The sequence below is a fragment of the Ambystoma mexicanum genome, chromosome 10 (genome assembly GCF_040938575.1).
Source record: "Ambystoma mexicanum isolate Mex_15411 chromosome 10, UKY_AmexF1_1, whole genome shotgun sequence".
In the NCBI taxonomy this organism is placed as follows: Eukaryota; Metazoa; Chordata; class Amphibia; order Caudata; family Ambystomatidae; genus Ambystoma; species Ambystoma mexicanum.
Window position 1 is genome coordinate 1384654066 of NC_090932.1, and position 15767 is coordinate 1384669832.

At 47.6% G+C, this 15767-nt stretch overlaps 1 protein-coding gene across 1 annotated transcript in view; it reads left to right on the forward strand.

The window, feature by feature from the left end:
* Positions 1–204: 204 nt before the first annotated feature.
* Positions 205–15767, forward strand: part of TRPV4 (transient receptor potential cation channel subfamily V member 4) — an 848481-nt gene continuing 832918 nt past the window's right edge. The window contains exon 1 of the mRNA XM_069619410.1: positions 205–306. The gene's annotated coding sequence lies outside the window, so the exon portion shown is untranslated. The remainder of the gene's footprint in view (positions 307–15767) is intronic.

Consider the following 15767-nt stretch of genomic DNA (forward strand, 5'->3'; position numbering starts at 1 on the left):
GTATATGATGCCAGAAATAAATTCGCTCTAACATTGTTGAAATTCGGCTGTACGTGTTTCCAACAAAATTAATCACCCGCCAGTGCTGTGTCACTGATCTGTGCAGCGGGATGTGTAAGCGTCCTGCCGCCCCGCCTTTATTCGCCACCGGCACCTCTCACCATTACATACACGGCTGCAACTCAACGCCTGCGGCTCGGATTACACCTGGGAAGAAGGACAACGGCGGCCGGCTTCCCTCTCACGGAGGAAGCATGGGAGCAAGGGTGCTGTGACGGGCCAGGGTGGGACCCCAGAAGCCAAGAGGTGAGTCTGGGTCGGTCTCTCAGAGGATGTTTGCGATCCGAGTAGGCAGAAGAGAGGGGGTGGGCGGCGGGGGCAGCTCGAGAGAGGGGTTCATTTGTTTGTGAAGCAGGTGAGCAGTGGCTAGGTGTGAGGGAAAGACTGATTCCGGGAAAGAAAGGGGTGAAGGGAGGAAAGTTTGTGGAGCAGGCACCCAGCCAGGTAGAGAGTGGGGCGAGTGCGTAAGGAGGGCTTCCCTTATAGGATGGAAACTGCAAAGTGAAACGGGTGTATTTGAGAACTCTACATGAGAAAGGGGGTGGGGTGGGGCGTGGTGTCATTCAGTTTAAAGCTGTACCCATGTTCGTCCCTATTTTTTATAAAACAATCGCTTTCCTTGTTTTCAACATTCATTCAAACACCCCTTATTCCCCAAATCTAGGAGTCCTTGAACAATGACAACACCCTGATGCTTGAAAATGTCTTACCTGCTCAAGACAACCAAACATCTGTGTATTGCCCTGCTTGTATTCACATCACAGAACTGTTTCACACAAGCATCCTCTGAATAAAATGTGCAAGTATGCATGCATTACAATGCTGCAATCCTATGTGATGCAGGCATTTACTGTGGAGAATACATAGAATTGAGGGGCTTTAGAATGCTTATGGCCAGGGCTTCAAGTGGCCCGGAGCCGGCCGGGGCCGGGCCCCAGCAGGCTCCGAAATCTCATTTTGAGGAGGGGCCCTGTCAGGGCTCACTTGTCTCCCCTGGCAGCCCCGGCCACTACATAACAATGATTTTTTCTAAAGCTGGATGTTTCATTTAATCCTGGTTGGACAAGGTGGCGCAATGGCAGGCTTTTTAGGCTCTATATTGTTGACATTGATTTCTAGGGACAAAAGATGGTGATCAGTCCATACGAGTGGTGTGGAGTCCTTTAGGGTAATATTACAATTGAGGTCTGCAACCCATATTGCAACTATATATTGGAGTATGCAACATGGGAAAGGAGAACGGTTTAGATGTTTGAAAGGAACCCAGAAGAGAGAACACTGTTGAGCTGGAATGTTAGAGGTCTTGGTATGCCTGTGAAAGCACAGAAAATAATGGCATATGTCAACAGAATAGAGGCACGGTTATTATACTTACAGGCAATGCATTTACTTGGGCAACAGGTGGGTCAATTTGCACCTGGGGGGGGGGAGATCATCGATTCTATACATCATATTTCACCAGAGCCCGGGGAGTCATGATACTCGTACATAGGACACTGCCCTTTACCCATTTAGCGACGGAAAGTGACCCTGAAGGCAGGTTTGTGGTGGTACACAGCAGATTGGTAACCACAGAGGTGTTGCTGATTAACATATATGGCACCAATATTGACGATCAGGGGTTCTACACCGAGGTCTTCCAGAAATGCGCTAAGTACCCAACAGCTTACATTCTCTGTGGAGGAGACTTCAACACCATATTAGATGCGGACTTAGACCGCACAGCAAGTACTTCTAGATCCCTCACTGGAGCGGCCCGCGTGATACGCACACACATTGTAGACCTAGGTCTGAGGGACGCCTGGCGCTCTCTCCACGGAACACAACGGGCATATACCTTTTAGTCGTCGGTTCCCAACATGCATTGTAGAATCGACCTATGGTTAGTAGCACATGGGGCGCTAAGCTGGGTCACAAAAGCCACAATTCTCCCTAGAACGTTGTCAGACCACTCCCCGATAACGCTACTGATGGTTATTCCTGAAGCCAACCCGCATAGTGCACCATGGCGGTTCAAGGCGATGGCATCGACAGACCCAGTGTATAAAACTAGCCTGATGCAAAACATTGACTATTTTGATAACAATGATGGGTCCGTCACCAGCCAGGCAATCCTATGGCAAGCATTTAAGGCATACATTAGGGGCACTGCTATGTCCACAGAATTCTGGGTACTCAGGGATATACGTAGCGAACTCGGGAGAAAAGAGGAAGCGTTAGCTGAACTCCAGGAACGGTATGCGATGGTCCCAGCAGCACAGATGGCATCCGATATCAAGACACTGGTAGACGAATTCCGGGTGGCAGCAGACTGTGAACTGCGCTATTTTGATAGGCCAGCGGCTGCATGAAGGTATGGCGAGCAAAAAAGACCGGGCAAGTTATTAGCACAGATGGTCTGGGGAGAAAGTTGAAGCGCGAGCGTCCCATGTAGAACGCAATCTTAATGTCACAAGGACTAGTAGGATCGTTGTCTCTGTCTTCCCCCAGTTCCCCCTCCTTTGCCTCATCGCGCCTTGAAACACGTGTGTATAGTCGCGTTATGAATGCCATATCATATAACCAGGGAGGATGGAGTAGTTGTTATAGGACAAGAAGAGATTGGCAAAGTCTTCTAGGATTTTTACGCTAAACTATACTCTTGCCGAAACACAGCTACCGAAAAAGAAATAGACACCTATCTGGCTGGAATACCCACCACTCTTATCAGGAGAAGCTAGAGAAGCCCTGGACAGTCCCCTGAAAGTGGGCGAGATAAAGGCGGCCCTCAAAGCCCTACCAAAAGGAAAAGCTCCTGGCTCAAATGGTCTACAAGCCGAATTCTATAAAGAATTTGTGGAGATATTGGCACCTCGACTACACGCAATATGAGGCATTGGAAGTGGGCAAGCTACCCGACAACTTGTGTAGCGATCATAACTCTACTACTCAAACCCGGGAAGCAGTCTGAAGAATGCGGCTCCTACCGCCCACTATCCCTCAAATACTGATTCAAAAGTATTCGCGAAAATATTATCCATCCCTCTCAATCCACTAATGCCACATATGGTCTACGAGGACCAAGCCGGGTTTGTTCAGAGAAGGTCCACAGCTTCGAATATCCACTGATGCTACAAGATTACTGCGAAAATTCCCAAAGATACAGAAGGTATTTGCCTTTCCTGTTCAGAGTCCTGAACAACTATGGGTCTGGCCCAAACCTTATACAATGGGTCTGTATACTATACACACCATTTTATGCAAGGGTGTGCCTTAATGGGACGTTATCATCAATATTGGAATTGGCTTGGGGCAAAAGGCAAGGCTGCCCATTGTCACCGCTATTATTCGCACAGGTAATCAAACCACTGGCTGATTTGCTGAGGGTGAAATTCAGCAGAGCTGGGATACCATTAGTCGGTAGAACAGAGCTTATAACTCTATATGCCGATGGCATAATATTATATGTAAGGGACCCAGAAAAACACCTGCGACAAGTACTTAAAGCAGTATGTGTATTTGGGGAAAACTCTGGTATAAGGTTGAATGCTGCTAAGTCGCAGATATTCCCATTAACAGACGCAACTAGACAACCGGCAGAATTACACAGACTCAAATGGGCCCCACAGAAGGTGAAATACCTGGGAGCCAAAGCCAATATAGCATGCACAACACAGCTAGCACACACTCTGAACTACAGTGAACTCACATACTCAATCTGCGCTAAACTCGCCTGATGGAACCGCTTGCCGATCTCAGTCGCAGCGCATATTGTAGGTGTGTTGTTACAATTTTGTTGCAAGCTCAGTCCCCGGCATGAGACGGCTGCAGCTTCCCAGATTCTAGGCCTTGGCATCATGACAGGTCGGCCGGATCACGTGTGAGGAGACCGCTGGTGAGGCCGAATTACTTCGATTTGATTTGTATTTTAGCTTGGAGTACTCTCTCCTGTAGCTGGGCTCATCGTGACACAGTGAGTGAGGAATGTCACTTGCAACATCGCGGCCTTGGCGGTAGAAGTCCCCGCCAGGACTATTTTGCTTGCTCAGCAGCTTGCAGCTTCGGGATCTCCGCAAGATGATTCTCGTGTGCTGGATTTGTCTGAGGCCTACTTCAGCTCTGGTTATTCATTTGACATATTTGTCCATAGGGTAGGGCTTGTCATGGTTGGTCAGGTCTCTTAAGTGCTCCTGTCCAGCCATAGGGTTAGTGGCATGTGGCATCTGCAAGCATATACACAAGCTCTTCTGACTTCTTGCTTTCTGCAGTGCGTTAGCAAACCTATATGGCAAAATAACAAACGTGCAGACAGTATGTACAGGTCACGGTCCTCTAGCTCTTAGAACTGTACGCGTATATTCTTTGTGTGGATTTGTGTAGGAGTGTCCCGACTGTGCAGGTTGCACTTGTTCTTCCTGGCTAATGCAGCTATGTCACCATGGAGTCTCTAACGACTTGCAGCATGGCTTTGTGGGAGCGTTAATCAATTCGATCCATATAATCATCTTCAGCTCGGTCTTGGTTGTCGTTGCTTGGGCTGGATAGAGTTCGTACCACAGCGTGGTTGTATGGTCGAGTGGCTGGGTACCCTTCGTGAATTGTGCTTATGCTGGCAGCGGTGGGACCGGGGACAATCTTGTATGGTCAATGATTATTTTGCCGGGGATGCTTCTTCTGGTTGGGGGTCCCATCGAGAGGGAAGGGATTCTCAGATTTTCCCCCTTCAGTCCCCCCTCCGGTTGCTTTATCAACCACAAAACGTTTGCTCCTCTTATCTCTCAGGTGCCATACCTTTGTGATCACAGCCAGGTGTCCATAGTGGTTTGCGTGATCCTCGAATGACCAGTACATATACCCGCATCCCCCTCCAGGCTTGCAATTAACCCATTTTCCTAAATATATCTTAGGATTCCTTGGATTCTTTAATTTCATTGATGGTGAATACATGTCTGATTCCATTAGCTCTTGTCTTAGTCTTTCTCGTTCCATATACATTTTGTCTGTATGTTGGTCATCGTCTGTTGGCAGAAGTAGCTTCATCCCAATCCTTTTTTCTGCAGTCGTTTTAGATTTTGCCATGCATGCTTTTATCCCAAGTAGTGAGACCAACCCCAGTATCAGGCCTCCCGCCACTATTTTTAAACCATTCGCAAGCCAGGATGGCATCCAGGACCAGAGTTATGAGAACCAGCTTCTGTCTTTCTTTGTGCCTTTTGGATTCTTCTTCCATCTTAGCGTGAATCTTTGCCAATTGTGACACTGCTTCTGATAATGTCCCGTTAAATTCGTCGTTCTCTGGTATGAACGTGCAGCAGGAACTTCCTGTCTTTGCGCATACTCTTCCTTCCATAGCTGTAAGCCGATCTAAGACATACCCTGTAAGGCCACTAATCATATAGCTTGGAGCTCTTCTTTTATTTCGTTGAACCCGTTCACTGTTGAGTTTATTGTCATCATTAGCTCCCATCATGTTATCTGGAGCCATTTTTCCTTTGCATATGTCTGGAACCCTGGGTGTATTATTGCTGAGAGGAACATGGCAGTCCTGCTGAACAGCCGATGTGATCGTGGTACTTCGTCGAGCGCAGTTTTTGATTTGCCCCATAGGTAATTCCCTTGTCGTTTTACTCTCCGTAATGTGGTAGCTTTGGTGATGTCAGGACCTGATGGCAGTATAGTAGGTGATAACTATCTCTTTGATCGTTTGTTGCCTTCATCCATTTTCGGGAAGTCTAGTTTGACATGTTTCTGGGGCACTGCTAGCGAGGGTACGTTGACATGAGCCAGTGAGCAAATCCCTCCCCAGTTAGGTGATAGTTTGTCATATGCTTTTGATCCTCATGCCCAATAATGGTCCATCAATACCGCCGTGCCTGATCCCATGTCTCCTATCTTCTCTTTCCGCCTGCATCCTTCGTTTGTCCCCACTTCAATATCCCCGTCATGTTGGCAACATGAAGTTTGTGTTGTTAGGGGGATGATTGTTAGTGGTCCGTCTTCTTTATCTGGCCACGTCAGCAAGCACGCTCTTTGAGACATTTGTCATTTTCTCCCTGCACCTTGTTTACTGCAGCTTTTGTCAATGGCTTACTTCCCACCACTCCATCTACCCATCCTTCTTTAGTATATATCTTTCCAAACACCAACATCTGGGGACTGTCCCAGCAGCCGGGTTCTCTGCCCGTTCCTTGGTGTTCCATTTACATGGCAGGTAGTTCAGCGTTACCTCCTTTGTTTCCACTTTCTCTGGTCCGTTATTTATATACCGTAGAGCTGGAGTGTGTTGCCAATATTTGTCGAACATAGGCAATGTCTTAATGAAGCTATCCTCGTATGGGTATGTTGCCTTTGATCTCCACCAGAGTGTTGCTGTCTTCCCTTGGAACCTCCCTCGCGCCTGGATCAGTGCGAGACATAGGAGGCATCGCGTCATTGTTGCTGCTACTTCTGTAGCTACAAAGGTTCTGGAAAAACTCATGGCGTATGGGATCAACAAGCTGTCCCGTGTTGTGTCCTTACCAATTTTTGACATGTGTTTGACATATGTTGTTTGTGATGTGCGCTATACCATTGAGATATGTGTCAACCCCATTAACATCAGTGCCAACACTATGCTTACCGCTCCTTACCTTTCCATATGTGCTGGTCGTACCACCTGACACAGTGCTCCTTGCAGCTTGGGTAGGGGGAATGTTTGTATTGGAGGTTGCAGAGACAAGCAGCACTGAATGCAGCTGCCAAATGACAGCGGCTAGCAATCCGGTGGATAACATGAGCCACACGGTTGTCAGAACAAGTTTTATTAACATAGCCATGAGTAAGTATATAGAGTTCTTACCACCTTGTTCAATCATTTGATGAGTTGATAGAGTTGTCCGACTGAAAATCGCAATAAAAAGCATTATTTTGGTTAGTATATGTAAGTAATTCAAGCCCGATTTACTAAATAATCATTGAATGCCCATGCAAATAGTTCCTCCCAGATTTTCCCTATTGATCTATTTCCACGTAGGGGTAGTGTGTCGCAGAGATGTGGGTACATTTGGGCTACGTATTCTAGAAAGGCAATATAATACACACGTGGTGGTCTTGGTCTGGAGTGTGCAGGCCTTCGTATCGCATGAATATATTGATGAGACGGCGCTTCTGGGTGTTCAATGGGGTAACATCTAAATCAATTTTTCAACCTACTTCTAACATTTATTGAAACACATTTACTTAGACGCAGAGCCCTGCATGTGCGAGAAAAAGAGAATATGCTAAGACAGTGTTAACACAGTGTATTTCCTAATGAGTGTGTGCGTACTGTATTGACATATCTACATCAGGGCATCATACATTTTCATGTGGGTAGTTCTTGTGCAATTCTGTATCATTTAATATATGATGTTCAGTTTATTAATTCAATTAAAGGGATCAATTACTTGTGAGTGTCTGGTCATTGGGTGCTGAGTATGCTCTTGTTTATTTGGGTTCATGAGGATATCTGTGTTTGATGTTATTGCTAGTGGGGCACTGTTGCTATCCTGTGTCTCTGTAATTGCGGCAGCGTTGGCCCTGTCGCTGGTGCGTTGGGGTGAGGTTGATGCTTGGTAGGACTTTATATCATGGAGATGACTCCAGATCGTCTTGCCTTCGAGCTTGATGGCCCTGTCAACTACTGCCTCAACTACGTGAGGCCCTGTAAACCTCGGTGAATTCAACTTGCGCTGGTAGTTCTTGAGGAGCACTTTATCTCCCTTTTTAATGAGCCATTCTGTTGCGGGTTCGTGAGGGCTGTCTGTTTCTTGTTCATCATTCTCCGACCTTCCTTGTGTCCATTGGATCTGTTGAGAGATAAAAGAGGTGCTAGAAGCAAGTGAATTAACATATTTATACATTTAATTGCCGAAAATGTCAGTGGTCCTCTCACAATCCAGGATGGCACTTGTGGGCGGGGCTAATGGAAGCTGCATTTGGCACCCAGTCGCCACCTTACGGCGTGTGAGGTGGTGATCTGACCCAGGTTTATTCTGCAGCTGAAACAGAGCCAGCGGTAGGCAGTAAAGCCAGTTTTTCTTGGTACTTTGCTGTGTTTTGGCTATGCACTCCTTCAGTAGTCCGTTTAGGCATTCAAATATACCGTTGGCCTGTGGGTGATAGGCATATGAGAATTTATGCTTAATCCCTAGCAGTGTGGTAATATGTTGGAAGAGTTCATTTGCAAAATGGTGACTGTTGTCAGACCGAAGGACTCTGCAGATGCCCCATCTTGGGAAAACCTCTCTAACAAGGAATTTGGCTGCCCTTAGGGCGTCCGCGTGCAAACACGGCCCTGCTTCTATCCACTGTGAAAAGAGGTAGCCTTGGCATATGTTTATCATATCGACATAGTCGATGTGGAGGTGTAGGAAAGGGCCTTCGAGCTGGGGTATTACTCCTTTGATCACCTTAAGTGTGCGGCCAGCAGTAAACTGTTGGCAGGTGAGGCAATTACTGATAAAATTTGAAACATGGGCATTTAATTCAGGGCAGAACCACGATTCCCTAATGCGTGCCGCAATTACCTCTTTTCCTGTGTTTGCAGGATGGTGTAGCTGTTTTAATTCTATTTCTAATAATGCAAGAGGCATAACTACTTTCCCCGTATTGTTTTGTCTCCACAGGGCATCTGTAGGGGACATTGGGCACCCTCTTTTTACCAAAAGTTCTTTTTTGGTCATTGGGGCAGCTGCCTGCAGCTCCATTACCTGTGTCTGTGGTAGGTGGCTGTAACCTTCTTTAATTAGCATCTGTCTTGCCCCTCCCCTCTTTTTGTTTTTCTTGGAGGTCCCATATTTCCACAAAATATGAGGCGTGCTTTGCATAGAAGTCTGCTGCTTCATTTCCTTTTGATATTGGGTCTTCCCCATTAATATGTGCTTGGCACTTCACTAATGCGAGCTCTGTTGGGTATGTTACAACCTCTATTAGTTCCCCCAGGAGGAGAGTGTGCTGTACTAGTGTGCCATTTGCCCGTCTGAACCTTCTTCTCAACCATCTTGCTAAGCCAGAATGTACAGTTGAGGTCACATAGGCACTATCTGAATAGATAGTGACCCGTTTCCCTTCACTCTCTCTAAGGACTAATATCAGGGCCACTAGTTTCGCTGCTTGGGCTGAATATTGGGAGGCAGTTTAACGCATTTTACTGCCTCGCTTGTCCAGTCTTCTCTTAGACTTACCACTGTCACCCCTGTTCTTCTCACCCCATCACCTTGGACAATTGTTGATGACCGTCTGTTACTTCTCCCCCCTCAAGTGCATCTTCCTCTACTTTGCGTGTTTCTGAGTAGTATTCGATAGCTTTTGTACAATTATGGGCATATTCTCCTTCTTTGACCTCTTCTGCCAAGAAGTGCGCTGGGTTGACATTCTTGCACCTCACTATTGTTAGTTCTGGTCGTGAGAGGATAATTTTGTGCCCTGTTGCTCTCTGTGTTGTCAGTGTGCTTTTTGGCTTGTGCAGAATCACGAAGAGGGCGTGCTCCACATAAAGCTTTGTGGAACATCCCATAGTTTTTGATGATGCTTTTTCTACGGCGAAAGCTGCAGCAGCGAAGTGTTGTTTGCAAGGAAAATGCCCTGTCATTACTGGGTCTAATTGCACGCTGTAGTATGTAATTGGTTTTTTGGCCCATGCTTGTTTTTTATGTGACTACTGCTTTCATGACCACCCTATCAGAGTGCGAGAATATAAAAAACTTCTTCTTCTAATCAGGGGTACCCAGTACTGGTGCTGTTGATATTGCTTCTTTTAATTCATTGAATGCATCCGTCTTTTCCCGTGTCCACCCCAGCTTTTTCTCTCCCCTTTGGGCTTCCTGAGGGCTGTGAGCAGCGGTCCTGTGTATGTGCTGTAGTGAAACACCCATGCTCTACAATAGTTGCAAAGACAGAGGAACTGTTGTAATCCTAGTACTATCTGTGGTTGTGCTGTGTTTAATATTGTCTGTGGCGCTATGTGTCTGCCCTTTTAAGATATCAGTTGGCCTATGTACAGAACCTCCTCCTGACAGTATTGCAATTGTGCCTTATCTACCTTGTATCCCTTCTCTGCTAATACAGTGAGCATTTTAACTGAGTCCTTCCTGCACTCAGCTTCTGTGGTGCTGCAGATGAGGATGTCGTCCACATATTGTAGGATCATACTCTCTGTCTCAATGCCCCCTAGATCCATCTGGCTCACCCTGTTGAAAATGGATGGTGACTCGCAGTACCCTTGGGGCAGTCTTGTGTGTTTCCATTTTGTATTGCGATACATGAAGCTTGTTAAGTCTTGGGATTCTGGGTGCAGTGGTATCGAGAAAAAGGCATTTTTGAGGTCAATCACAGTGAACCGTGTAACCTCGGCTGGAATGCTGCAGAGTATTGTGGCCGGGTTAGCCGCTACTTGGTACTCTGCTTCCACAGCAGCAGTACCAAGTATTTGAGGTCTCAAATCTTGTATAAAATGCCATGAACCTCTGTTTGCCTTGCGGACAGGGTACACAGCTGTATTGCAAGGGGATTCAGATGGGATGAGGATGCCTCTTTCAATAAGGGCACTTATTGTCTCATAAATGCCCTCATCTGCTTCCTCGACAGTGGGTATTGTCTAACCCTGGGCAGGATTTCTCCTTTCTTTAGTTTATTTTAGTGAAGTTGGTACCTTTGCTAAGTCTTCCTCGCAGAAGGGGGGTGGTGCTGGGAGGGGTGCTTCTAAGGCCATAGCCATTTTCGGGGCCACCTCTCTGCATGTTAAATGTGGCCAAAGGTACACACTCATTCCCAACATCATCTCACTTGTTCCCTTTTCTTGTGAGAAGAGTTCCTCATCAGATACTTGCGTCAATCTACACCCTTCTGCTAGTGCAATTACTGCCCTCCATGCCTTTCCTTCATCGTCTAGTGCATGTACTGCAATCCAATCTTCTCGTGCCACTATTCCTTCTATGTCTATTGACACAAACGTTCCTTCTTTCTCATCTGTGGGTGTTTCTGGCTTAAAAGGGTACTCACCTGGTCTTCTCCACACTTTCCCTGCTATCCCTGGTAACCATGCCAATGGAGTATCTGACCCGTACTGAAATACTTCGGGGTCTACAGGCTCCCCCCTCTGCACGCATTTGCCACAACATGCCTGAAGCATTTGCTTTGCCGTGAGCATGTGTATGCCTGGTTGGAGCATATAACTTTTGTCTGTGAAGGAGATGGTCATGTTCAATCTACTCATTATGTCACACCCCAAGATATTTACAGGTGCATGTTTAGAGTATAGTAGGGGCAGTGAAAGGTCATGATCCCCAATAGATAAGGAGATGTGATTAGTGAATGGAACCACTTCTCGAGCCCCAGAGAATCCTTGAGTGTTCATGGCATCGCCTGACAAAGTGTATTTCCGCTCCCGTACGCATTACCTGGTGGCCCCCGTATCAACCAGAAAGGAAAAAGTCTTGCACCTATTGCCACCTTTATGCAAGGTTCCTCTGCAGGGTTAGGTGTTACCGATAGGATGAGACACAACAAGGTAGTCTGTGGGCTGTTTTATTGCAGCTACAGGGATTGTCCGTTGCCAGTGTAAGGGTTGTGTCCCATTATTGTCACCCCTCCCATTCTTGTTACTGGCACTACTGCTGCCGTGTCTATTGGCTGTTGTAAGTCGTCTTGCAATTGTGTCAGTTGTTGTGCCGTCTGTGCGCTCTGTTGTTGTTGCTGCTGTTGTGCTTGCTGCTGTTGTTGTTGTTGTAATGTCCCTGATATTGTTTGGTGTTGCGCCAGTGGCTGGGGTATGCCTTGCTGTTGCACCGTGGGCAGTTGTCCTGCCTGTTGATAATACCCGTTCTGGCCCCCTTGGTAGCTTTGTTGCTGTCATGGCCACAGGCCCCATAACACAAAAACCACACCATCTAGTGATGGGGGCAATGGGTTACTTGACACACTTATGTTCCTTTGGGACCCATAAACACAGGGGCCCTGGCTGGACTCAGTCCTGGCGCCTTTGGCGCCAGGCTCATATAGAGATGTGAGCAGGAACACTATTTCAGTACAGGAGTGCTTTTACTTTATTTCAGTGCAGGAGTGCTTTTATTTTACAAGAACTTTCCAGGAGCTGAAAGCCTTTATTCCAGAGAACATCCTCATGTGCTGACTCATTGGGTGTGGCAGGCAGGCTGAACCTGGTGGTCATGGCTTCAGAAGCTCAGCTATACAAGCTGCACCATCCTTAAGGCCAGTGCTTCGCGTTACTGTACACTCGCGTGCAACGTGACGATCACCGCCGCTTGGACTAGTTTACTTACTTTTGAAACAAGGCATTCTCCTGCATACTCACCTCCAGGAAACCGGTGCTTCATCGCTTCATCTGCAGACTCATCTTCTGACATCCACTGATCTTAATCCCGACACCGCAGCACTGCACTCCGCATCCACAAACTCAGACCCTGTGAAGAAGAAGAAAGACAAGGTTAGAACATTCGTCCTAGGGCTGCGCAGCATTTGAACCTCATGTGCCACCTAGTGAACAATTTAACAGCTACTGTACCGCTGCAGCTTTGTTCCTCATTCCCTCTGGCTGCCGACTCGAGCTCAGCAGCTTTTGCCGGGCCGGCAATATCACCTGCAAGGGAAGAAAGCAAAAGAACAAACATCAAAAGTGGCATGGACAGCAATACAAGACAACAAACTTTACAATACAACGAAAACAGATGAGGAAAGACAAAGGCAAACAGGAACACTTACCTAAAGTATAGTGGCTTAGTCGCAGCAGGACTGGACTACCACGTGCAAGGGACCAGTGAAGGAACTCGGTCCAGATCACACAAGCGCCCCTGCCAGAAGCAGCAAGATGGAGTGCTCGCCAAAACTAATCAACAGGTGAGCTTTCCAGGGACAGCGCATCCCACGGATACCACAGTTTGGGAGAAGGGGTCTGGAGGGGGATCATGCGCACAAGCTGGCATAATCACGCCCCCTATTCTCCATGCAGGAGCAGTCCCGAGCAGCATCACCTATTATCACCAATCACCACATAAGTGCAGAGGGCAAAGTCGGACCCGAGCGACCTCACCCCCGGGAGGGCTGCAACCATGCCCCAACGCCTCCGCAGAGACGAGGTGAGCGCAACAGTTGCCCTTGCTCACCCCACCCTTGTTGTGCTGCTCTGTATCTGCACGTGCGGGAAATGTGACCCACTAGTCCACACGTCTAACATTGTGGCGGTTCTCGCGCCTGCCATGGAAATCCTCCTCCTCCTCCCTCCCCTTGCAATCTCTGTTGTGGATAGGCCCGGAATCCCCCTCCGGGATGGTGTGCTTAGGGGCCAAAGCCCCGCACCTTGTATACCCTCCCCTTCCTCTAAAATGTTGCTGGTACCCGCCCATACCCATGTATCCTCCCCCCATTGGTGGTTGGTACTGCTGGGCTGTGTTGTATTGTGGCAACTGCTGTGGCAGCTGTTGTTGTGGTTGGGACACCACTATCTGAGTTGGTGGTGCAGGACTGGTTATTACTGCTCCCTCTAAGGTGTATCTTGACAACTTCTTCTGCACTAGTTTAGCTTCGTCCGCTTTTCTATCCTTGCCCCCTATTGTTAGTTGTATTTCTGACCATGTTTTGGCCTCCATTCCCACTAATTTCTTCAGTTGTCTCTGCACAGGTTCTGGCAAACCTTGTATTAAGATGTGGTAGAAGATAGCTATTGTTTTGTCCCACGGCTCTCGAGTTTTGAGGCGCCAAAGCTCTTGAATCTCTTGAATGTAGTTAACAGGATCTTCATCGTCATGCATCTTGGTGACGTAATTGCCCCTATGTCTGAGGTGTCGGAGTACTGTGTCTTTAGTGCTTGCCATACCGCATGCCTGCAATTCTCAAATGGGGACCCCTCACATGTTGCGTTCCGTGTTGTTACCCCTGGGAACTCTGCCCTCTTCCATATGTCATCTGCTACATCATCCAGTATTGATACTAGCAGCCATTTCATGCCCCACTCTGCCAGCCTGTGCCCTGCTGTCTGTTTTTCCATTTTGTATATCCACTTCCCCGCTCCTCCGCTGAGGGATGGTAACCTCTTCTTAATGTTTTCCCTGTCTGCGTGCTTCCAGGGAATGTATTGTGGCCTGGTTCCCCCTCTCTCTAATAATGGCATATGTGAGTATTCAGCTCTTTCTTCCGGTGACTGTCCATACTGCCGTATCTGGATAGGTCCTCTCTCATCCTCCATGTCTGCTTCGATGTCCGTGATGTCTATATTGTGTGACCCGCGTGGGGCATCCCGTGTTCCTATATGCCCACCCCATTGACATGTGTGTCTCCTGTTGTGTTTTACCGCTGCCCCATCTCTTCTGCGCCCGGGAAGGTCTCGGAGCCTATTTGTGTAGGGTGTGTGCGGTGTTACTGTTGCTGCCGTGTCCTCGCTCGTTTTGCCAGTGTGCTGTCCCCCACTCTTTTCATCTTAAATCCTACATTCCCACGACATTCCCGTGCTGGTTTGTGTAATGTAAAGTTTGCTTAGCCCTTCCTTTCCTACATCATTGCTATCTTCTTCTTCCTCACTACAGAATCCGTCTGAGAATGTCAATTTACGTGGGACTGGGTAACGCACCGTTATGCTTTTGAGATCAATATTTGTCAAATTAGCCGCATTCGTTCCCCTCTTCCTGTTGTGCTCTGTGGTACGGACTCTTCTGGTGCACCCTGGCCGTTCCCACGCTACTCCCTGTGTGTTCCTTTGATATCCGCCAGAGCTGTTGCTCTTCCCTTTCTACCTCGCTCGCCCTATCTAGTTATTCCATTTCTTAATTTACCTTTCATAGCGCTTCTCTGTCTCTCTGAGTCCACGCTTCCCCTGCCATGGCTAACCTTAGCTCCTTCAGCCTGCTTTCCCCGTACTTACGTGTGCTTACCAACAATATCTTCTGTCTCCAGAATGGTATTTCTCGTTCGGCCTTAACCCTTTCCTTTTCTTGTACTCTACGTCCCTTCGCTTCCGTACTCACCTTGCTCCATCCTCCCATTGTTGCCTCTCCATTATCTCTCTCTGCTCCCTCTCCATTAATTCCTCACGTTCCCCGTTTTCTTACTCTGCCTTCTCCTGCCTTTCTAATTCTAACTGCACTTCCCATTGCCATACCTTCTGTTCTAGTTGTTTCACTAACGCGTCCCTTTTCTAATTTAGCTCTGCTATACTTGCCTCTGGTTTTGCCTCCTCCTCTTCTAATAACTGCTCCTCTATCGCGTCATTCATGGGCTTTCCTCTGCACACTTTCCCCAATCCAATTCCTCCATTGCTTTTGTTTCCCCTTCTGTTTCTCCTGTGGTGGTCCCTTGTAACTTCAATAGTACGTGTGCTGTTATCCATTCATCTGGGCCTATCCCTGTGAACTCGTTCTTCGCCTGCCTCAGCCCTCCCTCATCATAGTCTGGGCTACCTGCCTCTGCCTGTGGGGCATGTGTGTTTGGGGCGTACGGTGGTGGCTTGTAAATGGGATTTCAATAGCCTTCTGCTGCAGTTAATTCACAAGGCTCCGTAGCTTCCTTTAGTTCCCTAATTAATTAGGTCCGAGACAACGCTAGGGGTCACAGGGGGCGGAGCACAGGAGTCCTCTACCTCTTCCTTTACTTCCTGTATGCTCAACATCCCAGGGTAATACCCCTGGAACATTCGCCACAGCTTGAATATTTCCATACGGTTTGCTGACTTCTTCCCCTTGTATGTGTTGTGCAGGTAAGTA